General features: G+C 47.3%; 42 non-coding genes across 42 annotated transcripts; 16 read left to right on the top strand and 26 right to left on the bottom strand.

Annotated features, from left to right (window-relative positions):
• Window positions 1–351: 351 nt before the first annotated feature.
• Window positions 352–422, top strand: TRNAD-GUC (transfer RNA aspartic acid (anticodon GUC)). Its single transcript has one exon. It is a non-coding gene; the product is annotated as a tRNA-Asp (tRNA).
• Window positions 423–1463: 1041 nt separating this feature from the next.
• Window positions 1464–1534, top strand: TRNAG-GCC (transfer RNA glycine (anticodon GCC)). Its single transcript has one exon. It is a non-coding gene; the product is annotated as a tRNA-Gly (tRNA).
• Window positions 1535–2395: 861 nt separating this feature from the next.
• On the bottom strand, window positions 2396–2468 carry TRNAK-CUU (transfer RNA lysine (anticodon CUU)). The gene has a single exon. It is a non-coding gene; the product is annotated as a tRNA-Lys (tRNA).
• A 107-nt stretch (window positions 2469–2575) lies between these two features.
• TRNAG-GCC (transfer RNA glycine (anticodon GCC)) lies at window positions 2576–2646 on the top strand. Its single transcript has one exon. It is a non-coding gene; the product is annotated as a tRNA-Gly (tRNA).
• Window positions 2647–3505: 859 nt separating this feature from the next.
• TRNAK-CUU (transfer RNA lysine (anticodon CUU)) lies at window positions 3506–3578 on the bottom strand. Its single transcript has one exon. It is a non-coding gene; the product is annotated as a tRNA-Lys (tRNA).
• A 296-nt stretch (window positions 3579–3874) lies between these two features.
• TRNAK-CUU (transfer RNA lysine (anticodon CUU)) lies at window positions 3875–3947 on the bottom strand. Its single transcript has one exon. It is a non-coding gene; the product is annotated as a tRNA-Lys (tRNA).
• A 107-nt stretch (window positions 3948–4054) lies between these two features.
• TRNAG-GCC (transfer RNA glycine (anticodon GCC)) lies at window positions 4055–4125 on the top strand. Its single transcript has one exon. It is a non-coding gene; the product is annotated as a tRNA-Gly (tRNA).
• An 851-nt stretch (window positions 4126–4976) lies between these two features.
• TRNAK-CUU (transfer RNA lysine (anticodon CUU)) lies at window positions 4977–5049 on the bottom strand. The gene has a single exon. It is a non-coding gene; the product is annotated as a tRNA-Lys (tRNA).
• Window positions 5050–5346: 297 nt separating this feature from the next.
• On the bottom strand, window positions 5347–5419 carry TRNAK-CUU (transfer RNA lysine (anticodon CUU)). The gene has a single exon. It is a non-coding gene; the product is annotated as a tRNA-Lys (tRNA).
• Window positions 5420–5526: 107 nt separating this feature from the next.
• Window positions 5527–5597, top strand: TRNAG-GCC (transfer RNA glycine (anticodon GCC)). Its single transcript has one exon. It is a non-coding gene; the product is annotated as a tRNA-Gly (tRNA).
• Window positions 5598–6457: 860 nt separating this feature from the next.
• TRNAK-CUU (transfer RNA lysine (anticodon CUU)) lies at window positions 6458–6530 on the bottom strand. The gene has a single exon. It is a non-coding gene; the product is annotated as a tRNA-Lys (tRNA).
• A 107-nt stretch (window positions 6531–6637) lies between these two features.
• On the top strand, window positions 6638–6708 carry TRNAG-GCC (transfer RNA glycine (anticodon GCC)). The gene has a single exon. It is a non-coding gene; the product is annotated as a tRNA-Gly (tRNA).
• A 1603-nt stretch (window positions 6709–8311) lies between these two features.
• On the bottom strand, window positions 8312–8384 carry TRNAK-CUU (transfer RNA lysine (anticodon CUU)). The gene has a single exon. It is a non-coding gene; the product is annotated as a tRNA-Lys (tRNA).
• A 1039-nt stretch (window positions 8385–9423) lies between these two features.
• Window positions 9424–9496, bottom strand: TRNAK-CUU (transfer RNA lysine (anticodon CUU)). The gene has a single exon. It is a non-coding gene; the product is annotated as a tRNA-Lys (tRNA).
• Window positions 9497–10159: 663 nt separating this feature from the next.
• On the bottom strand, window positions 10160–10232 carry TRNAK-CUU (transfer RNA lysine (anticodon CUU)). The gene has a single exon. It is a non-coding gene; the product is annotated as a tRNA-Lys (tRNA).
• A 297-nt stretch (window positions 10233–10529) lies between these two features.
• On the bottom strand, window positions 10530–10602 carry TRNAK-CUU (transfer RNA lysine (anticodon CUU)). The gene has a single exon. It is a non-coding gene; the product is annotated as a tRNA-Lys (tRNA).
• A 1779-nt stretch (window positions 10603–12381) lies between these two features.
• Window positions 12382–12454, bottom strand: TRNAK-CUU (transfer RNA lysine (anticodon CUU)). Its single transcript has one exon. It is a non-coding gene; the product is annotated as a tRNA-Lys (tRNA).
• Window positions 12455–12751: 297 nt separating this feature from the next.
• Window positions 12752–12824, bottom strand: TRNAK-CUU (transfer RNA lysine (anticodon CUU)). Its single transcript has one exon. It is a non-coding gene; the product is annotated as a tRNA-Lys (tRNA).
• Window positions 12825–12931: 107 nt separating this feature from the next.
• Window positions 12932–13002, top strand: TRNAG-GCC (transfer RNA glycine (anticodon GCC)). Its single transcript has one exon. It is a non-coding gene; the product is annotated as a tRNA-Gly (tRNA).
• Window positions 13003–13862: 860 nt separating this feature from the next.
• On the bottom strand, window positions 13863–13935 carry TRNAK-CUU (transfer RNA lysine (anticodon CUU)). The gene has a single exon. It is a non-coding gene; the product is annotated as a tRNA-Lys (tRNA).
• Window positions 13936–14042: 107 nt separating this feature from the next.
• TRNAG-GCC (transfer RNA glycine (anticodon GCC)) lies at window positions 14043–14113 on the top strand. Its single transcript has one exon. It is a non-coding gene; the product is annotated as a tRNA-Gly (tRNA).
• Window positions 14114–15341: 1228 nt separating this feature from the next.
• On the bottom strand, window positions 15342–15414 carry TRNAK-CUU (transfer RNA lysine (anticodon CUU)). The gene has a single exon. It is a non-coding gene; the product is annotated as a tRNA-Lys (tRNA).
• Window positions 15415–15711: 297 nt separating this feature from the next.
• Window positions 15712–15784, bottom strand: TRNAK-CUU (transfer RNA lysine (anticodon CUU)). The gene has a single exon. It is a non-coding gene; the product is annotated as a tRNA-Lys (tRNA).
• Window positions 15785–16823: 1039 nt separating this feature from the next.
• On the bottom strand, window positions 16824–16896 carry TRNAK-CUU (transfer RNA lysine (anticodon CUU)). The gene has a single exon. It is a non-coding gene; the product is annotated as a tRNA-Lys (tRNA).
• Window positions 16897–17003: 107 nt separating this feature from the next.
• TRNAG-GCC (transfer RNA glycine (anticodon GCC)) lies at window positions 17004–17074 on the top strand. Its single transcript has one exon. It is a non-coding gene; the product is annotated as a tRNA-Gly (tRNA).
• A 490-nt stretch (window positions 17075–17564) lies between these two features.
• Window positions 17565–17637, bottom strand: TRNAK-CUU (transfer RNA lysine (anticodon CUU)). The gene has a single exon. It is a non-coding gene; the product is annotated as a tRNA-Lys (tRNA).
• Window positions 17638–17934: 297 nt separating this feature from the next.
• On the bottom strand, window positions 17935–18007 carry TRNAK-CUU (transfer RNA lysine (anticodon CUU)). Its single transcript has one exon. It is a non-coding gene; the product is annotated as a tRNA-Lys (tRNA).
• A 1039-nt stretch (window positions 18008–19046) lies between these two features.
• TRNAK-CUU (transfer RNA lysine (anticodon CUU)) lies at window positions 19047–19119 on the bottom strand. Its single transcript has one exon. It is a non-coding gene; the product is annotated as a tRNA-Lys (tRNA).
• Window positions 19120–19226: 107 nt separating this feature from the next.
• Window positions 19227–19297, top strand: TRNAG-GCC (transfer RNA glycine (anticodon GCC)). The gene has a single exon. It is a non-coding gene; the product is annotated as a tRNA-Gly (tRNA).
• Window positions 19298–19787: 490 nt separating this feature from the next.
• On the bottom strand, window positions 19788–19860 carry TRNAK-CUU (transfer RNA lysine (anticodon CUU)). Its single transcript has one exon. It is a non-coding gene; the product is annotated as a tRNA-Lys (tRNA).
• Window positions 19861–20157: 297 nt separating this feature from the next.
• TRNAK-CUU (transfer RNA lysine (anticodon CUU)) lies at window positions 20158–20230 on the bottom strand. Its single transcript has one exon. It is a non-coding gene; the product is annotated as a tRNA-Lys (tRNA).
• A 1219-nt stretch (window positions 20231–21449) lies between these two features.
• TRNAG-GCC (transfer RNA glycine (anticodon GCC)) lies at window positions 21450–21520 on the top strand. Its single transcript has one exon. It is a non-coding gene; the product is annotated as a tRNA-Gly (tRNA).
• Window positions 21521–22010: 490 nt separating this feature from the next.
• TRNAK-CUU (transfer RNA lysine (anticodon CUU)) lies at window positions 22011–22083 on the bottom strand. Its single transcript has one exon. It is a non-coding gene; the product is annotated as a tRNA-Lys (tRNA).
• A 112-nt stretch (window positions 22084–22195) lies between these two features.
• Window positions 22196–22266, top strand: TRNAG-UCC (transfer RNA glycine (anticodon UCC)). Its single transcript has one exon. It is a non-coding gene; the product is annotated as a tRNA-Gly (tRNA).
• Window positions 22267–22383: 117 nt separating this feature from the next.
• Window positions 22384–22456, bottom strand: TRNAK-CUU (transfer RNA lysine (anticodon CUU)). The gene has a single exon. It is a non-coding gene; the product is annotated as a tRNA-Lys (tRNA).
• A 112-nt stretch (window positions 22457–22568) lies between these two features.
• TRNAG-UCC (transfer RNA glycine (anticodon UCC)) lies at window positions 22569–22639 on the top strand. The gene has a single exon. It is a non-coding gene; the product is annotated as a tRNA-Gly (tRNA).
• An 862-nt stretch (window positions 22640–23501) lies between these two features.
• TRNAK-CUU (transfer RNA lysine (anticodon CUU)) lies at window positions 23502–23574 on the bottom strand. The gene has a single exon. It is a non-coding gene; the product is annotated as a tRNA-Lys (tRNA).
• Window positions 23575–23681: 107 nt separating this feature from the next.
• Window positions 23682–23752, top strand: TRNAG-GCC (transfer RNA glycine (anticodon GCC)). Its single transcript has one exon. It is a non-coding gene; the product is annotated as a tRNA-Gly (tRNA).
• A 119-nt stretch (window positions 23753–23871) lies between these two features.
• Window positions 23872–23944, bottom strand: TRNAK-CUU (transfer RNA lysine (anticodon CUU)). Its single transcript has one exon. It is a non-coding gene; the product is annotated as a tRNA-Lys (tRNA).
• A 112-nt stretch (window positions 23945–24056) lies between these two features.
• Window positions 24057–24127, top strand: TRNAG-UCC (transfer RNA glycine (anticodon UCC)). Its single transcript has one exon. It is a non-coding gene; the product is annotated as a tRNA-Gly (tRNA).
• A 119-nt stretch (window positions 24128–24246) lies between these two features.
• Window positions 24247–24319, bottom strand: TRNAK-CUU (transfer RNA lysine (anticodon CUU)). Its single transcript has one exon. It is a non-coding gene; the product is annotated as a tRNA-Lys (tRNA).
• A 107-nt stretch (window positions 24320–24426) lies between these two features.
• Window positions 24427–24497, top strand: TRNAG-GCC (transfer RNA glycine (anticodon GCC)). Its single transcript has one exon. It is a non-coding gene; the product is annotated as a tRNA-Gly (tRNA).
• The last annotated feature ends 1736 nt before the right edge of the window (window positions 24498–26233 follow it).

Below are 26233 nucleotides of genomic sequence, written 5' to 3'. Positions count from 1 at the left end.
AGAATTCTCGCCTGCCACGCATGAGGCCCGGAATCAATTCCCGGCCAATGCAGTCCTGAGTTTTTGCTGATATGGCAGTGTATTTTGTGAAAGTGAGGACAGCCATTTGCACTGTGGTGGTGCAAATTGAAAGTGTTCCACATACAATGGTACAGGAAAAGAAATAACATCCGCCCAACGTGTAGCTCGAACCCACGAGTCTGAGATTAAGAGTCTCATGCGCTACCGACTGAGCTAGCCGGGCTTGGTTGAGAATGTATGGAGGTGAAGGCAAGGCAAGGCATCCTGACACTCCTGCTTTGTTTCATACACTAAAGTACACGAGTAAGTGTAAAATTAAGCTTCTGTGGAGCATTGGTGGTTCAGTGGTAGAATTCTCTCCTGTCACGCGGGAGTCCTGGGTTCGATTCCCGGCCAATGCAGTCCTGAGCTTTTGCTGATATGGCAGTGCATTTTGTGAAAGTGAGGACAGCCATTTGCGCTGTGGTGGTGCAAGTTGACAGTGTTCCACATACAATGGTACGGGAAAAGAAAAAAAACATCCACCCAATGTGGGGCTCGAACCCACAACCCTGAGATTAAGAGTCTCATGCTTTACCAACTGAGTTAGCAATGCTTGGTAACCGAGGAGTTGTGGTGATGGCAAGGCAAGGCATCCTGACTCTCCTGCTTTGTTTTGTACACTAAAGTACATGAGTAAGTCTAAAATTAAGCATCTGTGGATCATTGGTGGTTCAGTGGTAGAAATCTAGCCGGCCACGTGGGAGGCCGGGTTCAATTCCCGGTCAATACATTCCTGAGTTTTTGCTGATAGGGCAGTGCATTTTGTGAAAGTGAGGACAGCCATTTGCACTGTGGTGATGCAAGTATACACTGTTCCACATACAATGGTACAGGAAGAGAAAAAAACAACTGCCCAACATGGAGCTCAAATACATGACCCTAAGATTAATAGTCTTATGCTCTAGCGACTGTGCTAGTCGGGCTTGGTTACGTAGGCTTGGAGGTGATGGCAAGGCAAGGCATCCTGACACTCCTGCTTTGTTTTATACACTAAAGTACATGAGTAAGTGTAAAATTAGGCATCTGTGGAACATTGGTGGTTCGGTGGTAGAATTCTCGCCTGCCACGCATGAGGCCCGGAATCAATTCCCGGCCAATGCAGTCCTGAGTTTTTGCTGATATGGCAGTGTATTTTGTGAAAGTGAGGACAGCCATTTGCGCTGTTGTGGTGCAAGTTGACAGTGTTCCACATACAATGGTACCGGAAAAGAAATAACATCCGCACAACGTGGGGCTCGAACCCACGAGTCTGAGATTAAGAGTCTCATGCTCTACCGACTGAGCTATCCGGGCTTGGTTGAGAATGTATGGAGGTGAAGGCAAGGCAAGGCATTCTGACACTCCTGCTTTGTTTCATACACTAAAGTACACGAGTAAGTGTAAAACTAAGTTTCTGTGGAGCATTGGTGGTTCAGTGGTAGAATTCTCACCTGCCACGCGGGAGGCCTGGGTTCGATTCCCGGCCAATGCAGTCTTGAGCTTTTGCTGATATGGCAGTGCATTTTGTGAAAGTGAGGACAGCCATTTGCGCTGTGGTGGTGCAAGTTGACAGTGTTCCACATACAATGGTACGGGAAAAGAAAAAAAACATCCGCCCAATGTGGGGCTCGAACCCACGACCCTGAGATTAAGAGTCTCATGCTTTACCGAATGAGTTAGCAATGCTTGGTAACCGAGGAGTTGTGGTGATGGCAAGGCAAGGCATCCTGACTCTCCTGCTTTGTTTTGTACACTAAAGTACATGAGTAAGTCTAAAATTAAGCATCTGTGGATCATCGGTGGTTCAGTGGTAGAAATCTAGCCGGCCACGTGAGAGGCCGGGTTCAATTCCCGGTCAATACATTCCTGAGTTTTTGCTGATAGGGCAGTTCATTTTGTGAAAGTGAGGACAGCCATTTGCGCTGTGGTGATGCAAGTATATACTGTTCCACATACAATGGTACAGGAAGAGAAAAAAACAACTGCCCAACATGGAGCACAAATACATGACCCTAAGATTAATAGTCTTATGCTCTAGCGACTGTGCTAGTCGGGCTTGGTTACGTAGGCTTGGAGGTGATGGCAAGGCAAGGCATCCTGACACTCCAGCTTTGTTTTATACACTAAAGTACATGAGTAAGTGTAAAATTAGGTATCTGTGGAGCATTGGTGGTTCAGTGGTAGAGTTCTCGCCTGCCACGCGTGAGGCCCGGAATCGATTCCCGGCCAATGCAGTCCTGAGTTTTTGCTGATATGGCAGTGTATTTTGTGAAAGTGAGGACAGCCATTTGCGCTGTGGTGGTGCAAGTATACACTGTTCCACATACAATGGTTCATGAAAAGAAAAAACATCTGCCCAACGTGGGGCTCGAACCCACGACCCTGAGATTAAGAGTCTCATGCTCTACCGACTGAGCTAGCCAGGCTTGGTTTAGAATGTATGGAGGTGATGGCAAGGCAAGGCATCCTGACACTCCTGCTTTGTTTCATACACTAAAGTACACGAGTACATGTAAAATTAAGTATCTGTGGAGCATTGGTGGTTCAGTGGTAGAATTCTCGCCTGCCACGCGGGAGGCCAGGGTTCGATTCCCGGCCAATGCAGTCCTTAGGTTTTGCTGAAATGGCAGTGTATTTTGTGAAAGTGAGGACAGCCATTTGCGCTGTGATGGTGCAAGTATACAGTTTTCCACATACAATGGTACAGGAAAAGAAAAAACATCCGCCCAACGTGGGGCTCTAACCCACGACCCTGAGATTAAGAGTCTCATGCTTTACCGACTGAGTTAGCAATGCTTGGTAACCGAGGAGTTGTGGTGATGGAAAGGGAAGGCATCCTGACTCTCCTGCTTTGTTTTGTACACTAAAGTACATGAGTAAGTCTAAAAATAAGCATCTGTGGATCATTGGTGGTTCAGTGGTAGAAATCTAGCCGGCCACGTGGGAGGCCAGGTTCAATTCCCGGTCAATACATTCCTGAGTTTTTGCTGATAGGGCAGTGCATTTTGTGAAAGTGAGGACAGCCATTTGCGCTGTGGTGATGCAAGTATACACTGTTCCACATACAATGGTACAGGAAGAGAAAAAAACAACTGCCCAACATGGAGCTCAAATACATGACCCTAAGATTAATAGTCTTATGCTCTAGCGACTGTGCTAGTCGGGCTAGGTTACGTAGGCTTGGAGGTGATGGCAAGGCAAGGCATCCTGACACTCCAGCTTTGTTTTATACACTAAAGTACATGAGTAAGTGTAAAATTAGGCATCTGTGGAGCATTGGTGGTTCAGTGGTAGAATTCTCGCCTGCCACGCGTGAGGCCCGGAATCGATTCCCGGCCAATGCAGTCCTGAGTTTTTGCTGATATGGCAGTGTATTTTGTGAAAGTGAGGACAGCCATTTGCGCTGTGGTGGTGCAAGTATACAGTGTTCCACATACAATGGTACAGGAAAAGAAAAAATATCCGCCCAACGTGGGGCTCGAACCCACGACCCTGAGATTAAGAGTCTCATGCTCTACCGACTGAGCTAGCCAGGCTTGGTTGAGAATGTATGGATGTGATGGCAAAGCAAGGCATCCTGACACTCCTGCTTTGTTTTATACACTAAAGTACATGAGTAAGTGTAAAATAAGGCATCTGTGGAGCATTGGTGGTTCAGTGGTAGAATTCTCGCCTGCCACGCGTGAGGCCCGGAATCAATTCCCGGCCAATGCAGTCTTGAGTTTTTGCTGATATGGCAGTGTATTTTGTGAAAGTGAGGACAGCCATTTGCGCTGTTGTGGTGCAAGTATACAGTGTTCCACATACAATGGTACAGGAAAAAAGAAACATCCGCCCAACGTGGGGCTCGAACCCACGACCCTGAGATTAAGAGTCTCATGCTCTACCGACTGAGCTAGCCAGGCTTGGTTGAGCATATATGGAGGTGATGGCAAGGCAAGGCATCCTGACACTCCTGCTTTGTTTCATACACTAAAGTACACGAGTAAGTGTAAAATTAAGTATCTGTGGAGCATTGGTGGTTCAGTGGAAGAATTCTCGCCTGCCACGCGGGAGGCCCGGGTTCTATTCCCGGCCAATGCAGTCCTGATATGGCAGTGCATTTTGTGAAAGTGAGGACAGCCATTTGCGCTGTGGTTGTGCAAGTTGACAGTGTTCCACATACAATGGTACAGGAAAAGAAAAAAAAAACATCCGCCCAATGTGGGGCTCGGACCCACGACGCTGAGATTAAGAGTCTCATGCTTTACCGACTGAGTTAGCAATGCTTGGTAACCGAGGAGTTGTGGTGATGGAAAGGGAAGGCATCCTGACTCTCCTGCTTTGTTTTGTACACTAAAGTACATGAGTAAGTCTAAAATTAAGCATCTGTGGATCATTGGTGGTTCAGTGGTAGAAATCTAGCCGGCCACGTGGGAGGCCGGGTTCAATTCCCGGTCAATACATTCCTGAGTTTTTGCTGATATGGCAGTGCATTTTGTGAAAGTGAGGACAGCCATTTGCGCTGTGGTGATGCAAGTATACACTGTTCCACATACAATGGTACAGGAAGAGAAAAAAACAACTGCCCAACATGGAGCTCAAATACATGACCCTAAGATTAATAGTCTTATGCTCTAGCGACTGTGCTAGTCGGGCTTGGTTACGTAGGCTTGGAGGTGATGGCAAGGCAAGGCATCCTGACACTCCTGCTTTTTTTATACACTAAAGTACATGAGTAAGTGTAAAATTAGGCATCTGTGGAGCATTGGTGGTTCAGTGGTAGAATTCTCGCCTGCCACGCGTGAGGCCCGGAATCGATTCCCGGCCAATGCAGTCCTGAGTTTTTGCTGATATGGCAGTGTATTTTGTGAAAGTGAGGACAGCCATTTGCGCTGTGGTGGTGCAAGTATACAGTGTTCCACATACAATGGTACAGGAAAAGAAAAAATATCCGCCCAACGTGGGGCTCGAACCCACGACCCTGAGATTAAGAGTCTCATGCTCTACCGACTGAGCTAGCCAGGCTTGGTTGAGAATGTATGGAGGTGATGGCAAAGCAAGGCATCCTGACACTCCTGCTTTGTTTTATACACTAAAGTACATGAGTAAGTGTAAAATAAGGCATCTGTGGAGCATTGGTGGTTCAGTGGTAGAATTCTCGCCTGCCACGCGTGAGGCCCGGAATCAATTCCCGGCCAATGCAGTCTTGAGTTTTTGCTGATATGGCAGTGTATTTTGTGAAAGTGAGGACAGCCATTTGCGCTGTTGTGGTGCAAGTATACAGTGTTCCACATACAATGGTACAGGAAAAGAAAAAACATCCGCCCAACGTGGGGCTCGAACCCACGACCCTGAGATTAAGAGTCTCATGCTCTACCGACTGAGCTAGCCAGGCTTGGTTGAGCATATATGGAGGTGATGGCAAGGCAAGGCATCCTGACACTCCTGCTTTGTTTCATACACTAAAGTACACGAGTAAGTGTAAAATTAAGTATCTGTGGAGCATTGGTGGTTCAGTGGTAGAATTCTCGCCTGCCACGCGGGAGGCCCGGGTTCGATTCCCGGCCAATGCAGTCCTGATTTTTTGCTGATATGGCAGTGCATTTTGTGAAAGTGAGGACAGCCATTTGCGCTGTGGTGGTGCAAGTGACAGTGTTCCACATACAATGGTACAGGAAAAGAAAAAAAAACATCCGCCCAATGTGGGGCTCGGACCCACGACGCTGAGATTAAGAGTCTCATGCTTTACCGACTGAGTTAGCAATGCTTGGTAACCGAGGAGTTGTGGTGATGGAAAGGGAAGGCATCCTGACTCTCCTGCTTTGTTTTGTACACTAAAGTACATGAGTAAGTCTAAAATTAAGCATCTGTGGATCATTGGTGGTTCAGTGGTAGAAATCTAGCCGGCCACGTGGGAGGCCGGGTTCAATTCCCGGTCAATACATTCCTGAGTTTTTGCTGATAGGGCAGTGCATTTTGTGAAAGTGAGGACAGCCATTTGCGCTGTGGTGATGCAAGTATACACTGTTCCACATACAATGGTACAGGAAGAGAAAAAAACAACTGCCCAACATGGAGCTCAAATACATGACCCTAAGATTAATAGTCTTATGCTCTAGCGACTGTGCTAGTCGGGCTTGGTTACGTAGGCTTGGAGGTGATGGCAAGGCAAGGCATCCTGACACTCCTGCTTTTTTTATACACTAAAGTACATGAGTAAGTGTAAAATTAGGCATCTGTGGAGCATTGGTGGTTAAGTGGTAGAATTCTCGACTGCCACGCGTGAGGCCCGGAATCCATTCCCGGCCAATGCAGTCCTGAGTTTTTGCTGATATGGCAGTGTATTTTGTGAAAGTGAGGACAGCCATTTGCGCTGTGGTGGTGCAAGTATACACTGTTCCACATACAATGGTACAGGAAAAGAAAAAACATCCTCCCAACGTGGGGCTCGAACCCACGACCCTGAGATTAAGAGTCTCATGCTCTACCGACTGAGCTAGCCAGGATTGGTTGAGAATGTATGAAGGTGATGGCAAGGCAAGGCATCCTGACACTCCTGCTTTGTTTCATACACTAAAGTACACGAGTAAGTGTAAAATTAAGTATCTGTGGAGCATTGGTGGTTCAGTGGTAGAATTCTCGCCTGCCAAGCGGGAGGCCCGGGTTCGATTCCCGGCCAATGCAGTCCTGAGTTTTTGCTGATATGGCAAAGCATTTTGTGAAAGTGAGGACAGCCATTTGCGCTGTGGTGGTGCAAGTTGACAGTGTTCCACATACAATGGTACAGGAAAAGAAAAAAAACATCCGCCCAATGTGGGGCTCGAACCCACGACCCTGAGATTAAGAGTCTCATGCTTTACCGACTGAGTTAGCAATGCTTGGTAACCGAGGAGTTGTGGTGATGGAAAGGGAAGGCATCCTGACTCTCCTGCTTTGTTTCATACACTAAAGTACAGGAGTAAGTGTGAAATTAAGTATCTGTGGAGTATTGGTGGTTCAGTGGTAGAATTGTCACCTGCCATGCGGGAGGCCCGGGTTCGATTCCCGGCCAATGCAGTCCTGAGTTTTTGCTGATATGGCAGTGCATTTTGTGAAAGTGAGGACAGCCATTTGCGCTGTGGTGGTGCAAGTTGACAGTGTTCCACATACAATGGTACAGGAAAAGAAAAAAAACATCCGCCCAATGTGGGGCTCGAACCCACGACCCTGAGATTAAGAGTCTCATGCTTTACCGACTAAGTTAGCAATGCTTGGTAACCAAGGAGTTGTGGTGATGGCAAGGCAAGGCATCCTGACTCTCCTGCTTTGTTTTGTACACTAAAGTACATGAGTAAGTCTAAAATTAAGCATCTGTGGATCATTGGTGGTTCAGTGGTAGAAATCTAGCCGGCCACGTGGGAGGCCGGGTTCAATTCCCGGTCAATACATTCCTGAGTTTTTGCTGATAGGGCAGTGCATTTTGTGAAAGTGAGGACAGCCATTTGCGCTGTGGTGATGCAAGTATACACTGTTCCACATACAATGGTACAGGAAGAGAAAAAAACAACTGCCCAACATGGAGCTCAAATACATGACCCTAAGATTAATAGTCTTATGCTCTAGCGACTGTGCTAGTCGGGCTTGGTTACGTAGGCTTGGAGGTGATGGCAAGGCAAGGCATCCTGACACTCCTGCTTTGTTTTATACACTAAAGTACATGAGTAAGTGTAAAATTAAGCATCTGTGGAGCATTGGTGGTTCAGTGGTAGAATTCTCGCCTGCCAGGCGTGAGGCCAGGAATCGATTCCCGGCCAATGCAGTCCTGAGTTTTTGCTGATATGGCAGTGTATTTTGTGAAAGTGAGGACAGCCATTTGCGCTGTGGTGGTGCAAGTATACAGTGTTCCACATACAATGGTACAGGAAAAGAAAAAACATCCGCTCAACGTGGGGCCCGAACCCACGACCCTGAGATTAAGAGTCTCATGCTCTACCGACTGAGCTAGCCAGGCTTGGTTGAGCATGTATGGAGGTGATGGCAAGGCAAGGCATCCTGACACTCCTGCTTTGTTTTATACACTAAAGTACATGAGTAAGTGTAAAATAAGGCATCTGTGGAGCATTGGTGGTTCAGTGTTAGAATTCTCGCCTGCCACGCGTGAGGCCCGGAATCGATTCCCGGCCAATGCAGTCTTGAGTTTTTCCTGATATGGCAGTGTATTTTGTGAAAGTGAGCACAGCCATTTGCGCTGTTGTGGTGCAAGTATACAGTGTTCCACATACAATGGTACAGGAAAAGAAAAAACATCCGCCCAACGTGGGGCTCGAACCCACGACCCTGAGATTAAGAGTCTCATGCTCTACCGACTGAGTTAGCCAGGCTTGGTTGAGAATGTATGGAGGTGATGGCAAGGCAAGGCATCCTGACACTCCTGCTTTGTTTCATACACTAAAGTACACGAGTAAGTGTAAAATTCAGTATCTGTGGAGCATTGGTGGTTCAGTGGTAGAATTCTTGCCTGCCACGCGGGAGGCCCGGGTTTGTTTCCCGGCCAATGCAGTCCTGAGTTTTTGCTGATATGGCAGTGCATTTTGTGAAAGTGAGGACAGCCATTTGCGCTGTGGTGGTGCAAGTTGACAGTGTTCCACATACAATGGTACAGGAAAAGAAAAAAAACATCCGCCCAATGTGGGGCTCGAACCCACGACCCTGAGATTAAGAGCCTCATGCTTTACCGACTGAGTTAGCAATGCTTGGTAACTGAGGAGTTGTGGTGATGGCAAGGCAAGGCATCCTGACTCTCCTGCTTTGTTTTGTACACTAAAGTACATGAGTAAGTCTAAAATTAAGCATCTGTGGATCATTGGTGGTTCAGTGGTAGAAATCTAGCCGGCCACGTGGGAGGCCGGTTTCAATTCCCCGTCAATACATTCCTGAGTTTTTGCTGATAGGGCAGTGCATTTTGTGAAAGTGAGGACAGCCATTTACGCTGTGGTGATGCAAGTATACACTGTTCCACATACAATGGTACAGGAAGAGAAAAAAACAACTGCCCAACATGGAGCTCAAATACATGACCCTAAGATTAATAGTCTTATGCTCTAGCGACTGTGCTAGTCGGGCTTGGTTACGTAGGCTTGGAGGTGATGGCAAGGCAAGGCATCCTGACACTCCTGCTTTGTTTTATACACTAAAGTACATGAGTAAGTGTAAAATTAGGCATCTGTGGAGCATTGGTGGTTCAGTAGTAGAATTCTCGCCTGCCACGCGTGAGGCCCGGAATCGATTCCCGGCCAATGCAGTCCTGAGTTTTTGCTGATATGGCAGTGTATTTTGTGAAAGTGAGGACAGCCATTTGCGCTGTGGTGGTGGAAGTATACAGTGTTCCACATACAATGGTACAGGAAAAGAAAAAACATCCGCCCAACGTGGGGCTTGAACCCACGACACTGAAATTAAGAGTCTCATGCTCTACCGACTGAGCTAGCCAGGCTTGGTTGAGAATGTATGGAGGTGATGGCAAGGCAAGGCATCCTGACACTCCTGCTTTGTTTCATAAACTAAAGTACACGAGTAAGTGTAAAATTAAGTATCTGTGGAGCATTGGTGGTTCAGTGGTAGAATTATCGCCTGCCACGCGGGAGGTCTTGGTTCGATTCCCGGCCAATGCAGTCCTGAGTTTTTGCTGATATGGCAGTGCATTTTGTGAAAGTGAGGACAGCCATTTGCGCTGTGGTGGTGCAAGTTGACAGTGTTCCACATACAATGGTACAGGAAAAGAAAAAAAACATCCGCCCAATGTGGGGCTCGAACCCACGACCCTGAGATTAAGAGTCTTATGCTTTACCGACTGAGTTAGCAATGCTTGGTAACCGAGGAGTTGTGGTGATGGCAAGGCATCCTGACTCTCCTGCTTTGTTTTGTACACTAAAGTACATGAGTAAGTCTAAAATTAAGCATCTGTGGATCATTGGTAATTCAGTGGTAGAAATCTAGCCGGCCACGTGGGAGGCCGGGTTCAAATCCCGGTCAATACATTCCTGAGTTTTTGCTGATAGGGCAGTGCATTTTGTGAAAGTGAGGACAGCCATTTGCGCTGTGGTGGTGCAAGTTGACAGTGTTCCACATACAATGGTACAGGAAAAGAAAAAACATCCGCTCAACGTGGGGCTCGAACCCACGACCCTGAGATTAAGAGTCTCATGCTCTACCGACTGAGCTAGCCAGGCTTGGTTGAGCATGTATGGAGGTGATGGCAAGGCAAGGCATCCTGACACTCCTGCTTTGTTTTATACACTAAAGTACATGAGTAAGTGTAAAATAAGGCATCTGTGGAGCATTGGTGATTCAGTGTTAGAATTCTCGCCTGCCACGCGTGAGGCCCGGAATCGATTCCCGGCCAATGCAGTCTTGAGTTTTTCCTGATATGGCAGTGTATTTTGTGAAAGTGAGGACAGCCATTTGCGCTGTTGTGGTGCAAGTATACAGTGTTCCACATACAATGGTACAGGAAAAGAAAAAACATCCGCCCAACGTGGGGCTCGAACCCACGACCCTGAGATTAAGAGTCTCATGCTCTACCGACTGAGTTAGCCAGGCTTGGTTGAGAATGTATGGAGGTGATGGCAAGGCAAGGCATCCTGACACTCCTGCTTTGTTTCATACACTAAAGTACACGAGTAAGTGTAAAATTCAGTATCTGTGGAGCATTGGTGGTTCAGTGGTAGAATTCTTGCCTGCCACGCGGGAGGCCCGGGTTTGTTTCCCGGCCAATGCAGTCCTGAGTTTTTGCTGATATGGCAGTGCATTTTGTGAAAGTGAGGACAGCCATTTGCGCTGTGGTGGTGCAAGTTGACAGTGTTCCACATACAATGGTACAGGAAAAGAAAAAAAACATCCGCCCAATGTGGGGCTCGAACCCACGACCCTGAGATTAAGAGCCTCATGCTTTACCGACTGAGTTAGCAATGCTTGGTAACTGAGGAGTTGTGGTGATGGCAAGGCAAGGCATCCTGACTCTCCTGCTTTGTTTTGTACACTAAAGTACATGAGTAAGTCTAAAATTAAGCATCTGTGGATCATTGGTGGTTCAGTGGTAGAAATCTAGCCGGCCACGTGGGAGGCCGGGTTCAATTCCCGGTCAATACATTCCTGAGTTTTTGCTGATAGGGCAGTGCATTTTGTGAAAGTGAGGACAGCCATTTGCGCTGTGGTGATGCAAGTATACACTGTTCCACATACAATGGTACAGGAAGAGAAAAAAACAACTGCCCAACATGGAGCTCAAATACATGACCCTAAGATTAATAGTCTTATGCTCTAGCGACTGTGCTAGTCGGGCTTGGTTACGTAGGCTTGGAGGTGATGGCAAGGCAAGGCATCCTGACACTCCTGCTTTGTTTTATACACTAAAGTACATGAGTAAGTGTAAAATTAGGCATCTGTGGAGCATTGGTGGTTCAGTAGAAGAATTCTCGCCTGCCACGCGTGAGGCCCGGAATCGATTCCCGGCCAATGCAGTCCTGAGTTTTTGCTGATATGGCAGTGTATTTTGTGAAAGTGAGGACAGCCATTTGCGCTGTGATGGTGCAAGTATACAGTTTTCCACATACAATGGTACAGGAAAAGAAAAAACATCCGCCCAACGTGGGGCTCTAACCCACGACCCTGAGATTAAGAGTCTCATGCTTTACCGACTGAGTTAGCAATGCTTGGTAACCGAGGAGTTGTGGTGATGGAAAGGGAAGGCATCCTGACTCTCCTGCTTTGTTTTGTACACTAAAGTACATGAGTAAGTCTAAAAATAAGCATCTGTGGATCATTGGTGGTTCAGTGGTAGAAATCTAGCCGGCCACGTGGGAGGCCAGGTTCAATTCCCGGTCAATACATTCCTGAGTTTTTGCTGATAGGGCAGTGCATTTTGTGAAAGTGAGGACAGCCATTTGCGCTGTGGTGATGCAAGTATACACTGTTCCACATACAATGGTACAGGAAGAGAAAAAAACAACTGCCCAACATGGAGCTCAAATACATGACCCTAAGATTAATAGTCTTATGCTCTAGCGACTGTGCTAGTCGGGCTAGGTTACGTAGGCTTGGAGGTGATGGCAAGGCAAGGCATCCTGACACTCCAGCTTTGTTTTATACACTAAAGTACATGAGTAAGTGTAAAATTAGGCATCTGTGGAGCATTGGTGGTTCAGTGGTAGAATTCTCGCCTGCCACGCGTGAGGCCCGGAATCGATTCCCGGCCAATGCAGTCCTGAGTTTTTGCTGATATGGCAGTGTATTTTGTGAAAGTGAGGACAGCCATTTGCGCTGTGGTGGTGCAAGTATACAGTGTTCCACATACAATGGTACAGGAAAAGAAAAAATATCCGCCCAACGTGGGGCTCGAACCCACGACCCTGAGATTAAGAGTCTCATGCTCTACCGACTGAGCTAGCCAGGCTTGGTTGAGAATGTATGGAGGTGATGGCAAAGCAAGGCATCCTGACACTCCTGCTTTGTTTTATACACTAAAGTACATGAGTAAGTGTAAAATAAGGCATCTGTGGAGCATTGGTGGTTCAGTGGTAGAATTCTCGCCTGCCACGCGTGAGGCCCGGAATCAATTCCCGGCCAATGCAGTCTTGAGTTTTTGCTGATATGGCAGTGTATTTTGTGAAAGTGAGGACAGCCATTTGCGCTGTTGTGGTGCAAGTATACAGTGTTCCACATACAATGGTACAGGAAAAGAAAAAACATCCGCCCAACGTGGGGCTCGAACCCACGACCCTGAGATTAAGAGTCTCATGCTCTACCGACTGAGCTAGCCAGGCTTGGTTGAGCATATATGGAGGTGATGGCAAGGCAAGGCATCCTGACACTCCTGCTTTGTTTCATACACTAAAGTACACGAGTAAGTGTAAAATTAAGTATCTGTGGAGCATTGGTGGTTCAGTGGTAGAATTCTCGCCTGCCACGCGGGAGGCCCGGGTTCGATTCCCGGCCAATGCAGTCCTGATTTTTTGCTGATATGGCAGTGCATTTTGTGAAAGTGAGGACAGCCATTTGCGCTGTGGTGGTGCAAGTGACAGTGTTCCACATACAATGGTACAGGAAAAGAAAAAAAAACATCCGCCCAATGTGGGGCTCGGACCCACGACGCTGAGATTAAGAGTCTCATGCTTTACCGACTGAGTTAGCAATGCTTGGTAACCGAGGAGTTGTGGTGATGGAAAGGGAAGGCATCCTGACTCTCCTGCTTTGTTTTGTACACTAAAGTACATGAGTAAGTCTAAAATTAAGCATCTGTGGATCATTGGTGGTTCAGTGGTAGAAATCTAGCCGGCCACGTGGGAGGCCGGGTTCAATTCCCGGTCAATACATTCCTGAGTTTTTGCTGATAGGGCAGTGCATTTTGTGAAAGTGAGGACAGCCATTTGCGCTGTGGTGATGCAAGTATACACTGTTCCACATACAATGGTACAGGAAGAGAAAAAAACAACTGCCCAACATGGAGCTCAAATACATGACCCTAAGATTAATAGTCTTATGCTCTAGCGACTGTGCTAGTCGGGCTTGGTTACGTAGGCTTGGAGGTGATGGCAAGGCAAGGCATCCTGACACTCCTGCTTTTTTTATACACTAAAGTACATGAGTAAGTGTAAAATTAGGCATCTGTGGAGCATTGGTGGTTAAGTGGTAGAATTCTCGACTGCCACGCGTGAGGCCCGGAATCCATTCCCGGCCAATGCAGTCCTGAGTTTTTGCTGATATGGCAGTGTATTTTGTGAAAGTGAGGACAGCCATTTGCGCTGTGGTGGTGCAAGTATACACTGTTCCACATACAATGGTACAGGAAAAGAAAAAACATCCTCCCAACGTGGGGCTCGAACCCACGACCCTGAGATTAAGAGTCTCATGCTCTACCGACTGAGCTAGCCAGGATTGGTTGAGAATGTATGGAGGTGATGGCAAGGCAAGGCATCCTGACACTCCTGCTTTGTTTCATACACTAAAGTACACGAGTAAGTGTAAAATTAAGTATCTGTGGAGCATTGGTGGTTCAGTGGTAGAATTCTCGCCTGCCAAGCGGGAGGCCCGGGTTCGATTCCCGGCCAATGCAGTCCTGAGTTTTTGCTGATATGGCAGTGCATTTTGTGAAAGTGAGGACAGCCATTTGCGCTGTGGTGGTGCAAGTTGACAGTGTTCCACATACAATGGTACAGGAAAAGAAAAAAAACATCCGCCCAATGTGGGGCTCGAACCCACGACCCTGAGATTAAGAGTCTCATGCTTTACCGACTGAGTTAGCAATGCTTGGTAACCGAGGAGTTGTGGTGATGGAAAGGGAAGGCATCCTGACTCTCCTGCTTTGTTTCATACACTAAAGTACAGGAGTAAGTGTGAAATTAAGTATCTGTGGAGCATTGGTGGTTCAGTGGTAGAATTGTCACCTGCCATGCGGGAGGCCCGGGTTCGATTCCCGGCCAATGCAGTCCTGAGTTTTTGCTGATATGGCAGTGCATTTTGTGAAAGTGAGGACAGCCATTTGCGCTGTGGTGGTGCAAGTTGACAGTGTTCCACATACAATGGTACAGGAAAAGAAAAAAAACATCCGCCCAATGTGGGGCTCGAACCCACGACCCTGAGATTAAGAGTCTCATGCTTTACCGACTAAGTTAGCAATGCTTGGTAACCGAGGAGTTGTGGTGATGGCAAGGCATCCTGACTCTCCTGCTTTGTTTTGTACACTAAAGTACATGAGTAAGTCTAAAATTAAGCATCTGTGGATCATTGGTGGTTCAGTGGTAGAAATCTAGCCGGCCACGTGGGAGGCCGGGTTCAATTCCCGGTCAATACATTCCTGAGTTTTTGCTGATAGGGCAGTGCATTTTGTGAAAGTGAGGACAGCCATTTGCGCTGTGGTGATGCAAGTATACACTGTTCCACATACAATGGTACAGGAAGAGAAAAAAACAACTGCCCAACATGGAGCTCAAATACATGACCCTAAGATTAATAGTCTTATGCTCTAGCGACTGTGCTAGTCGGGCTTGGTTACGTAGGCTTGGAGGTGATGGCAAGGCAAGGCATCCTGACACTCCTGCTTTGTTTTATACACTAAAGTACATGAGTAAGTGTAAAATTAAGCATCTGTGGAGCATTGGTGGTTCAGTGGTAGAATTCTCGCCTGCCAGGCGTGAGGCCAGGAATCGATTCCCGGCCAATGCAGTCCTGAGTTTTTGCTGATATGGCAGTGTATTTTGTGAAAGTGAGGACAGCCATTTGCGCTGTGGTGGTGCAAGTATACAGTGTTCCACATACAATGGTACAGGAAAAGAAAAAACATCCGCTCAACGTGGGGCTCGAACCCACGACCCTGAGATTAAGAGTCTCATGCTCTACCGACTGAGCTAGCCAGGCTTGGTTGAGCATGTATGGAGGTGATGGCAAGGCAAGGCATCCTGACACTCCTGCTTTGTTTTATACACTAAAGTACATGAGTAAGTGTAAAATAAGGCATCTGTGGAGCATTGGTGGTTCAGTGTTAGAATTCTCGCCTGCCACGCGTGAGGCCCGGAATCGATTCCCGGCCAATGCAGTCTTGAGTTTTTCCTGATATGGCAGTGTATTTTGTGAAAGTGAGGACAGCCATTTGCGCTGTTGTGGTGCAAGTATACAGTGTTCCACATACAATGGTACAGGAAAAGAAAAAACATCCGCCCAACGTGGGGCTCGAACCCACGACCCTGAGATTAAGAGTCTCATGCTCTACCGACTGAGTTAGCCAGGCTTGGTTGAGAATGTATGGAGGTGATGGCAAGGCAAGGCATCCTGACACTCCTGCTTTGTTTCATACACTAAAGTACACGAGTAAGTGTAAAATTCAGTATCTGTGGAGCATTGGTGGTTCAGTGGTAGAATTCTTGCCTGCCACGCGGGAGGCCCGGGTTTGTTTCCCGGCCAATGCAGTCCTGAGTTTTTGCTGATATGGCAGTGCATTTTGTGAAAGTGAGGACAGCCATTTGCGCTGTGGTGGTGCAAGTTGACAGTGTTCCACATACAATGGTACAGGAAAAGAAAAAAAACATCCTCCCAATGTGGGGCTCGAACCCACGACCCTGAGATTAAGAGCCTCATGCTTTACCGACTGAGTTAGCAATGCTTGGTAACTGAGGAGTTGTGGTGATGGCAAGGCAAGGCATCCTGACTCTCCTGCTTTGTTTTGTACACTAAAGTACATGAGTAAGTCTAAAATTAAGCATCTGTGGATCATTGGTGGTTCAGTGGTAGAAATCTAGCCGGCCACGTGGGAGGCCGGGTTCAATTCCCGGTCAATACATTCCTGAGTTTTTGCTGATAGGGCAGTGCATTTTGTGAAAGTGAGGACAGCCATTTACGCTGTGGTGATGCAAGTATACACTGTTCCACATACAATGGTACAGGAAGAGAAAAAAACAACTGCCCAACATGGAGCTCAAATACATGACCCTAAGATTAATAGTCTTATGCTCTAGCGACTGTGCTAGTCGGGCTTGGTTACGTAGGCTTGGAGGTGATGGCAAGGCAAGGCATCCTGACACTCCTGCTTTGTTTTATACACTAAAGTACATGAGTAAGTGTAAAATTAGGCATCTGTGGAGCATTGGTGGTTCAGTAGTAGAATTCTCGCCTGCCACGCGTGAGGCCCGGAATCGATTCCCGGCCAATGCAGTCCTGAGTTTTTGCTGATATGGCAGTGTATTTTGTGAAAGTGAGGACAGCCATTTGCGCTGTGGTGGTGCAAGTATACAGTGTTCCACATACAATGGTACAGGAAAAGAAAAAACATCCGCCCAACGTGGGGCTTGAACCCACGACACTGAAATTAAGAGTCTCATGCTCTACCGACTGAGCTAGCCAGGCTTGGTTGAGAATGTATGGAGGTGATGGCAAGGCAAGGCATCCTGACACTCCTGCTTTGTTTCATAAACTAAAGTACACGAGTAAGTGTAAAATTAAGTATCTGTGGAGCATTGGTGGTTCAGTGGTAGAATTCTCGCCTGCCACGCGGGAGGTCTTGGTTCGATTCCCGGCCAATGCAGTCCTGAGTTTTTGCTGATAGGGCAGTGCATTTTGTGAAAGTGAGGACAGCCATTTGCGCTGTGGTGGTGCAAGTTGACAGTGTTCCACATACAATGGTACAGGAAAAGAAAAAAAACATCCGCCCAATGTGGGGCTCGAACCCACGACCCTGAGATTAAGAGTCTTACGCTTTACCGACTGAGTTAGCAATGCTTGGTAACCGAGGAGTTGTGGTGATGGCAAGGCAAGGCATCCTGACTCTCCTGCTTTGTTTTGTACACTAAAGTACATGAGTAAGTCTAAAATTAAGCATCTGTGGATCATTGGTAATTCAGTGGTAGAAATCTAGCCGGCCACGTGGGAGGCCGGGTTCAAATCCCGGTCAATACATTCCTGAGTTTTTGCTGATAGGGCAGTGCATTTTGTGAAAGTGAGGACAGCCATTTGCGCTGTGGTGGTGCAAGTTGACAGTGTTCCACATACAATGGTACAGGAAAAGAAAAAACATCCGCTCAACGTGGGGCTCGAACCCACGACCCTGAGATTAAGAGTCTCATGCTCTACCGACTGAGCTAGCCAGGCTTGGTTGAGCATGTATGGAGGTGATGGCAAGGCAAGGCATCCTGACACTCCTGCTTTGTTTTATACACTAAAGTACATGAGTAAGTGTAAAATAAGGCATCTGTGGAGCATTGGTGGTTCAGTGTTAGAATTCTCGCCTGCCACGCGTGAGGCCCGGAATCGATTCCCGGCCAATGCAGTCTTGAGTTTTTCCTGATATGGCAGTGTATTTTGTGAAAGTGAGGACAGCCATTTGCGCTGTTGTGGTGCAAGTATACAGTGTTCCACATACAATGGTACAGGAAAAGAAAAAACATCCGCCCAACGTGGGGCTCGAACCCACGACCCTGAGATTAAGAGTCTCATGCTCTACCGACTGAGTTAGCCAGGCTTGGTTGAGAATGTATGGAGGTGATGGCAAGGCAAGGCATCCTGACACTCCTGCTTTGTTTCATACACTAAAGTACACGAGTAAGTGTAAAATTCAGTATCTGTGGAGCATTGGTGGTTCAGTGGTAGAATTCTTGCCTGCCACGCGGGAGGCCCGGGTTTGTTTCCCGGCCAATGCAGTCCTGAGTTTTTGCTGATATGGCAGTGCATTTTGTGAAAGTGAGGACAGCCATTTGCGCTGTGGTGGTGCAAGTTGACAGTGTTCCACATACAATGGTACAGGAAAAGAAAAAAAACATCCGCCCAATGTGGGGCTCGAACCCACGACCCTGAGATTAAGAGCCTCATGCTTTACCGACTGAGTTAGCAATGCTTGGTAACTGAGGAGTTGTGGTGATGGCAAGGCAAGGCATCCTGACTCTCCTGCTTTGTTTTGTACACTAAAGTACATGAGTAAGTCTAAAATTAAGCATCTGTGGATCATTGGTGGTTCAGTGGTAGAAATCTAGCCGGCCACGTGGGAGGCCGGGTTCAATTCCCGGTCAATACATTCCTGAGTTTTTGCTGATAGGGCAGTGCATTTTGTGAAAGTGAGGACAGCCATTTGCGCTGTGGTGATGCAAGTATACACTGTTCCACATACAATGGTACAGGAAGAGAAAAAAACAACTGCCCAACATGGAGCTCAAATACATGACCCTAAGATTAATAGTCTTATGCTCTAGCGACTGTGCTAGTCGGGCTTGGTTACGTAGGCTTGGAGGTGATGGCAAGGCAAGGCATCCTGACACTCCTGCTTTGTTTTATACACTAAAGTACATGAGTAAGTGTAAAATTAGGCATCTGTGGAGCATTGGTGGTTCAGTAGTAGAATTCTCGCCTGCCACGCGTGAGGCCCGGAATCGATTCCCGGCCAATGCAGTCCTGAGTTTTTGCTGATATGGCAGTGTATTTTGTGAAAGTGAGGACAGCCATTTGCGCTGTGGTGGTGCAAGTATACAGTGTTCCACATACAATGGTACAGGAAAAGAAAAAACATCCGCCCAACGTGGGGCTTGAACCCACGACACTGAAATTAAGAGTCTCATGCTCTACCGACTGAGCTAGCCAGGCTTGGTTGAGAATGTATGGAGGTGATGGCAAGGCAAGGCATCCTGACACTCCTGCTTTGTTTCATAAACTAAAGTACACGAGTAAGTGTAAAATTAAGTATCTGTGGAGCATTGGTGGTTCAGTGGTAGAATTCTCGCCTGCCACGCGGGAGGTCTTGGTTCGATTCCCGGCCAATGCAGTCCTGAGTTTTTGCTGATATGGCAGTGCATTTTGTGAAAGTGAGGACAGCCATTTGCGCTGTGGTGGTGCAAGTTGACAGTGTTCCACATACAATGGTACAGGAAAAGAAAAAAAACATCCGCCCAATGTGGGGCTCGAACCCACGACCCTGAGATTAAGAGTCTTATGCTTTACCGACTGAGTTAGCAATGCTTGGTAACCGAGGAGTTGTGGTGATGGCAAGGCAAGGCATCCTGACTCTCCTGCTTTGTTTTGTACACTAAAGTACATGAGTAAGTCTAAAATTAAGCATCTGTGGATCATTGGTAATTCAGTGGTAGAAATCTAGCCGGCCACGTGGGAGGCCGGGTTCAAATCCCGGTCAATACATTCCTGAGTTTTTGCTGATAGGGCAGTGCATTTTGTGAAAGTGAGGACAGCCATTTGCGCTGTGGTGGTGCAAGTTGACAGTGTTCCACATACAATGGTACAGGAAAAGAAAAAACATCCGCTCAACGTGGGGCTCGAACCCACGACCCTGAGATTAAGAGTCTCATGCTCTACCGACTGAGCTAGCCAGGCTTGGTTGAGCATGTATGGAGGTGATGGCAAGGCAAGGCATCCTGACACTCCTGCTTTGTTTTATACACTAAAGTACATGAGTAAGTGTAAAATAAGGCATCTGTGGAGCATTGGTGGTTCAGTGTTAGAATTCTCGCCTGCCACGCGTGAGGCCCGGAATCGATTCCCGGCCAATGCAGTCTTGAGTTTTTCCTGATATGGCAGTGTATTTTGTGAAAGTGAGGACAGCCATTTGCGCTGTTGTGGTGCAAGTATACAGTGTTCCACATACAATGGTACAGGAAAAGAAAAAACATCCGCCCAACGTGGGGCTCGAACCCACGACCCTGAGATTAAGAGTCTCATGCTCTACCGACTGAGTTAGCCAGGCTTGGTTGAGAATGTATGGAGGTGATGGCAAGGCAAGGCATCCTGACACTCCTGCTTTGTTTCATACACTAAAGTACACGAGTAAGTGTAAAATTCAGTATCTGTGGAGCATTGGTGGTTCAGTGGTAGAATTCTTGCCTGCCACGCGGGAGGCCCGGGTTTGTTTCCCGGCCAATGCAGTCCTGAGTTTTTGCTGATATGGCAGTGCATTTTGTGAAAGTGAGGACAGCCATTTGCGCTGTGGTGGTGCAAGTTGACAGTGTTCCACATACAATGGTACAGGAAAAGAAAAAAAACATCCGCCCAATGTGGGGCTCGAACCCACGACCCTGAGATTAAGAGCCTCATGCTTTACCGACTGAGTTAGCAATGCTTGGTAACTGAGGAGTTGTGGTGATGGCAAGGCAAGGCATCCTGACTCTCCTGCTTTGTTTTGTACACTAAAGTACATGAGTAAGTCTAAAATTAAGCATCTGTGGATCATTGGTGGTTCAGTGGTAGAAATCTAGCCGGCCACGTGGGAGGCCGGGTTCAATTCCCGGTCAATACATTCCTGAGTTTTTGCTGATAGGGCAGTGCATTTTGTGAAAGTGAGGACAGCCATTTGCGCTGTGGTGATGCAAGTATACACTGTTCCACATACAATGGTACAGGAAGAGAAAAAAACAACTGCCCAACATGGAGCTCAAATACATGACCCTAAGATTAATAGTCTTATGCTCTAGCGACTGTGCTAGTCGGGCTTGGTTACGTAGGCTTGGAGGTGATGGCAAGGCAAGGCATCCTGACACTCCTGCTTTGTTTTATACACTAAAGTACATGAGTAAGTGTAAAATTAGGCATCTGTGGAGCATTGGTGGTTCAGTAGTAGAATTCTCGCCTGCCACGCGTGAGGCCCGGAATCGATTCCCGGCCAATGCAGTCCTGAGTTTTTGCTGATATGGCAGTGTATTTTGTGAAAGTGAGGACAGCCATTTGCGCTGTGGTGGTGCAAGTATACAGTGTTCCACATACAATGGTACAGGAAAAGAAAAAACATCCGCCCAACGTGGGGCTTGAACCCACGACCCTGAAATTAAGAGTCTCTTGCTCTACCGACTGAGCTAGCCAGACTTGGTTGAGAATGTATGGAGGTGATGGCAAGGCAAGGCATCCTGACACTCCTGCTTTGTTTCATAAACTAAAGTACACGAGTAAGTGTAAAATTAAGTATCTGTGGAGCATTGGTGGTTCAGTGGTAGAATTCTCGCCTGCCACGCGGGAGGTCTTGGTTCGATTCCCGGCCAATGCAGTCCTGAGTTTTTGCTGATATGGCAGTGCATTTTGTGAAAGTGAGGACAGCCATTTGCGCTGTGGTGGTGCAAGTTGACAGTGTTCCACATACAATGGTACAGGAAAAGAAAAAAAACATCCGCCCAATGTGGGGCTCGAACCCACGACCCTGAGATTAAGAGTCTCATGCTTTACCGACTGAGTTAGCAATGCTTGGTAACCGAGGAGTTGTGGTGATGGCAAGGCAAGGCATCCTGACTCTCCTGCTTTGTTTTGTACACTAAAGTACATGAGTAAGTCTAAAATTAAGCATCTGTGGATCATTGGTGGTTCAGTGGTAGAAATCTAGCCGGCCACGTGGGAGGCCGGGTTCAATTCCCGGTCAATACATTCCTGAGTTTTTGCTGATAGGGCAGTGCATTTTGTGAAAGTGAGGACAGCCATTTGCGCTGTGGTGGTGCAAGTTGACAGTGTTCCACATACAATGGTACAGGAAAAGAAAAAACATCCGCCCAACGTGGGGCTCGAACCCACGACCCTGAGATTAAGAGTCTCATGCTCTACCGACTGAGCAAGCCAGGCTTGGTTGCGAATGTATGGAGGTGATGGCAAGGCAAGGCAAGGCATCCTGACACTCCTGCTTTGTTTCATACACTAAAGTACACGAGTAAGTGTAAAATAAAGTACCTGTGGAGCTTTGGTGGTTCAGTGGTAGAATTCCCGCCTTCCATGCGGGAGGCCTGGGTTCGATTCCCGGCCAATGCAGTCCTGAGTATTTGCTGATATGGCAGTGCATTTTGTGAAAGTGAAGACAGCTGTTTGCGCTGTGGTGGTGCAAGTTGACAGTGTTCCACATACTGGTACAGGAAAAGAAAAAACATCCGCCCAACGTGGGGCTCGAACCCACGACCCTGAGATTAAGAGTCTCATGCTCTACCGACTGAGCTAGCCAGGCTTGGTTGCGAATGTATGGAGGTGATGGCAAGGCAAGGCAAGGCATCCTGACACTCCTGCTTTGTTTCATACACTAAAGTACACGAGTAAGTGTAAAATTAAGTACCTGTGGAGCATTGGTGGTTCAGTGGTAGAATTCTCGCCTTCCACGCGGGAAGCCAGGGTTCGATTCCCGGCCAATGCAGTCCTGAGTTTTTGCTGATATGGCAGTGCATTTTGTGAAAGTGAGGACAGCCATTTGCGCTGTGGTGGTGCAAGTTGACAGTGTTCCACATACAATGGTACAGGAAAAGAAAAAAAACATCCGCCCAATGTGGGGCTCGAACCCACGACACTGAGATTAAGAGTCTCATGCTTTACCGACTGAGTTAGCAATGCTTGGTAACCAAGGAGTTGTGGTGATGGCAAGGCAAGGCATCCTGACTCTCCTGCTTTGTTTTGTACACTAAAGTACATGAGTAAGTCTAAAATTAAGCATCTGTGGATCATTGGTGGTTCAGTGGTAGAAATCTAGCCGGCCACGTGGGAGGCCGGGTTCAATTCCCGGTCAATACATTCCTGAGTTTTTGCTGATAGGGCAGTGCATTTTGTGAAAGTGAGGACAGCCATTTGCGCTGTGGTGATGCAAGTATACACTGTTCCACATACAATGGTACAGGAAGAGAAAAAAACAACTGCCCAACATGGAGCTCAAATACATGACCCTAAGATTAATAGTCTTATGCTCTAGCGACTGTGCTAGTCGGGCTTGGTTACGTAGGCTTGGAGGTGATGGCAAGGCAAGGCATCCTGACACTCCTGCTTTGTTTTATACACTAAAGTACATGAGTAAGTGTAAAATTAGGCATCTGTGGAGCATTGGTGGTTCAGTAGTAGAATTCTCGCCTGCCACGCGTGAGGCCCGGAATCGATTCCCGGCCAATGCAGTCCTGAGTTTTTGCTGATATGGCAGTGTATTTTGTGAAAGTGAGGACAGCCATTTGCGCTGTGGTGGTGCAAGTATACAGTGTTCCACATACAATGGTACAGGTAAAAGAAAAAACATCCGCCCAACGTGGGGCTTGAACCCACGACCCTGAGATTAAGAGTCTCATGCTCTACCGACTGAGCTAGCCATGCTTGGTTGACAATATATGGAGGTGTTGGCAAGGCAAGGCATCCTGACACTCCTGCTTTGTTTCATAAACTAAAGTACACGAGTAAGTGTAAAATTAAGTATCTGTGGAGCATTGGTGGTTCAGTGGTAGAATTCTCGCCTGCCACGCGGGAGGCCTGGGTTCGATTCCCGGCCAATGCAGTGCTGAGTTTTTGCTGATATGGCAGTGTATTTTGTGAAAGTGAGGACAGCTATTTGCGCTGTGGTGGTGCAAGTTGACAGTGTTCCACATACAATGGTCCAGGAAAAGAAAAAACATCCGCCCAACGTGGGGCTCGAACCCACGACCCTGAGATTAAGAGTCTAATGCTCTACCGACTGAGCTAGCCAGGCTTGGTTGCGAATGTATGGAGGTGATGGCAAGGCAAGGCAAGGCATCCTGACACTCCTGCTTTGTTTCATACACTAAAGTACACGAGTAAGTGTAAAATAAAGTACCTGTGGAGCATTGGTGGTTCAGTGGTAGAATTCTCGCCTTCCACGCGGAAGGCCTGGGTTCGATTCCCGGCCAATGTAGTCCTGAGGTTTTGCTGATATGGCAGTGCATTTTGTGAAAGTGAAGACAGCCATTTGCGCTGTGGTGGTGCAAGTTGACAGTGTTCCACATACAATGGTACAGGAAAAGAAAAAACATCCGCCCAACGTGGGGCTTGAACCCACGACCCCGAGATTAAGAGTCTCATGCTCTACCGACTGAGCTAGCCAGGCTTGGTTGAGAATGTATGGAGGTGATGGTAAGGCAAGGCATCCTGACACTCCTGCTTTGTTTCATACACTAAAGTACAGGAGTAAGTGTAAACTTATGTATCTGTGGAGCATTGGTGGTTCAGTGGTAGAATTGTCGCCTGCCACGCGGGAGGCCCGGGTTCGATTCCCGGCCAATGCAGTCCTGAGTTTTTGCTAATATGGCAGTGCATTTTGTGAAAGTGAGGACAGCCATTTGCGCTGTGGTGGTGCAAGTTGACAGTGTTCCACATACAATGGTACAGGAAAAGAAAAAAAACATCCGCCCAATGTGGGGCTCGAACCCACGACCCTGAGATTAAGAGTCTCATGCTTTACCGACTGAGTTAGCAATGCTTGGTAACCGAGGAGTTGTGGTGATGGCAAGGCAAGGCATCCTGACTCTCCTGCTTTGTTTTGTACACTAAAGTACATGAGTAAGTGTAAAACAAGGCATCTGTGGAGCATTGGTGGTTCAGTGGTAGAATTCTCGCCTGCCACGCGTGAGGCCCGGAATCGATTCCCGGCCAATGCAGTCTTGAGTTTTTGCTGATATGGCAGTGTATTTTGTGAAAGTGAGGACAGCCATTTGCACTGTTGTGGTGCAAGTATACAGTGTTCCACATACAATGGTACAGGAAAAGAAAAAACATCCGCCCAACGTGGGGCTCGAACCCACGACCCTGAGATTAAGAGTCTCATGCTTTACCGACTGAGTTAGCAATGCTTGGTAACCGAGGAGTTGTGGTGATGGCAAGGCAAGGCATCCTGACTCTCCTGCTTTGTTTTGTACACTAAAGTACATGAGTAAGTCTAAAATTAAGCATCTGTGGATCATTGGTGGTTCAGTGGTAGAAATCTAGCCGGCCACGTGGGAGGCCGGGTTCAATTCCCGGTCAATACATTCCTGAGTTTTTGCTGATAGGGCAGTGCATTTTGTGAAAGTGAGGACAGCCATTTGCGCTGTGGTGATGCAAGTATACACTGTTCCACACACAATGGTACAGGAAGAGAAAAAAACAACTGCCCAACATGGAGCTCAAATACATGACCCTAAGATTAATAGTCTTTTGCTCTAGCGACTGTGCTAGTCGGGCTTGGTTACGTAGGCTTGGAGGTGATGGCAAGGCAAGGCATCCTGACACTCCTGCTTTGTTTTATACACTAAAGTGCATGAGTAAGTGTAAAATTAGGCATCTGTGGAGCATTGGTGGTTCAGTGGTAGAATTCTCGCCTGCCACGCATGAGGCCCGGAATCGATTCCCGGCCAATACAGTCCTGAGTTTTTGCTGATATGGCAGTGTATTTTGTGAAAGTGAGGACAGCCATTTGCGCTGTGGTGGTGCAAGTATACAGTGTTCCACATACAATGGTACATGAAAAGAAAAAACATCCGCCCAACATGGGGCTCGAACCCACGACCCTGAGATTAAGAGTCTCATGCTCTAGCGACTAAGCTAGCCAGGCTTGGTTGAGAATGTATGGAGGTGATGGTAAGGCAAGGCATCCTGACACTCCTGCTTTGTTTCCTACACTAAAGTACATGAGTAAGTCTAAAATTAAGCATCTGTGGATCATTGGTGGTTCAGTGGTAGAAATCTAGCCGGCCACGTGGGAGGCCGGTTTCAATTCCCGGTCAATACATTCCTTAGTTTTTGCTGATAGGGCAGTGCATTTTGTGAAAGTGAGGACAGCCATTTGCGCTGTGGTGATGCAAGTATACACTGTTCCACATACAATGGTACAGGAAGAGAAAAAAACAACTGCCCAACATGGAGCTCAAATACATGACCCTAAGATTAATAGTCCTATGCTCTAGCGACTGTGCTAGTCGGGCTTGATTACGTAGGCTTGGAGGTGATGGCAAGGCAAGGCATCCTGACACTCCTGCTTTGTTTT

The sequence above is a fragment of the Pseudophryne corroboree genome, chromosome 3 (assembly GCF_028390025.1).
Source record: "Pseudophryne corroboree isolate aPseCor3 chromosome 3, aPseCor3.hap2, whole genome shotgun sequence".
In the NCBI taxonomy this organism is placed as follows: domain Eukaryota; kingdom Metazoa; phylum Chordata; class Amphibia; order Anura; family Myobatrachidae; genus Pseudophryne; species Pseudophryne corroboree.
The sequence above is the reverse complement of the archived record's forward strand: the minus strand, read 5'-3'. Positions and strand labels throughout refer to the sequence as shown.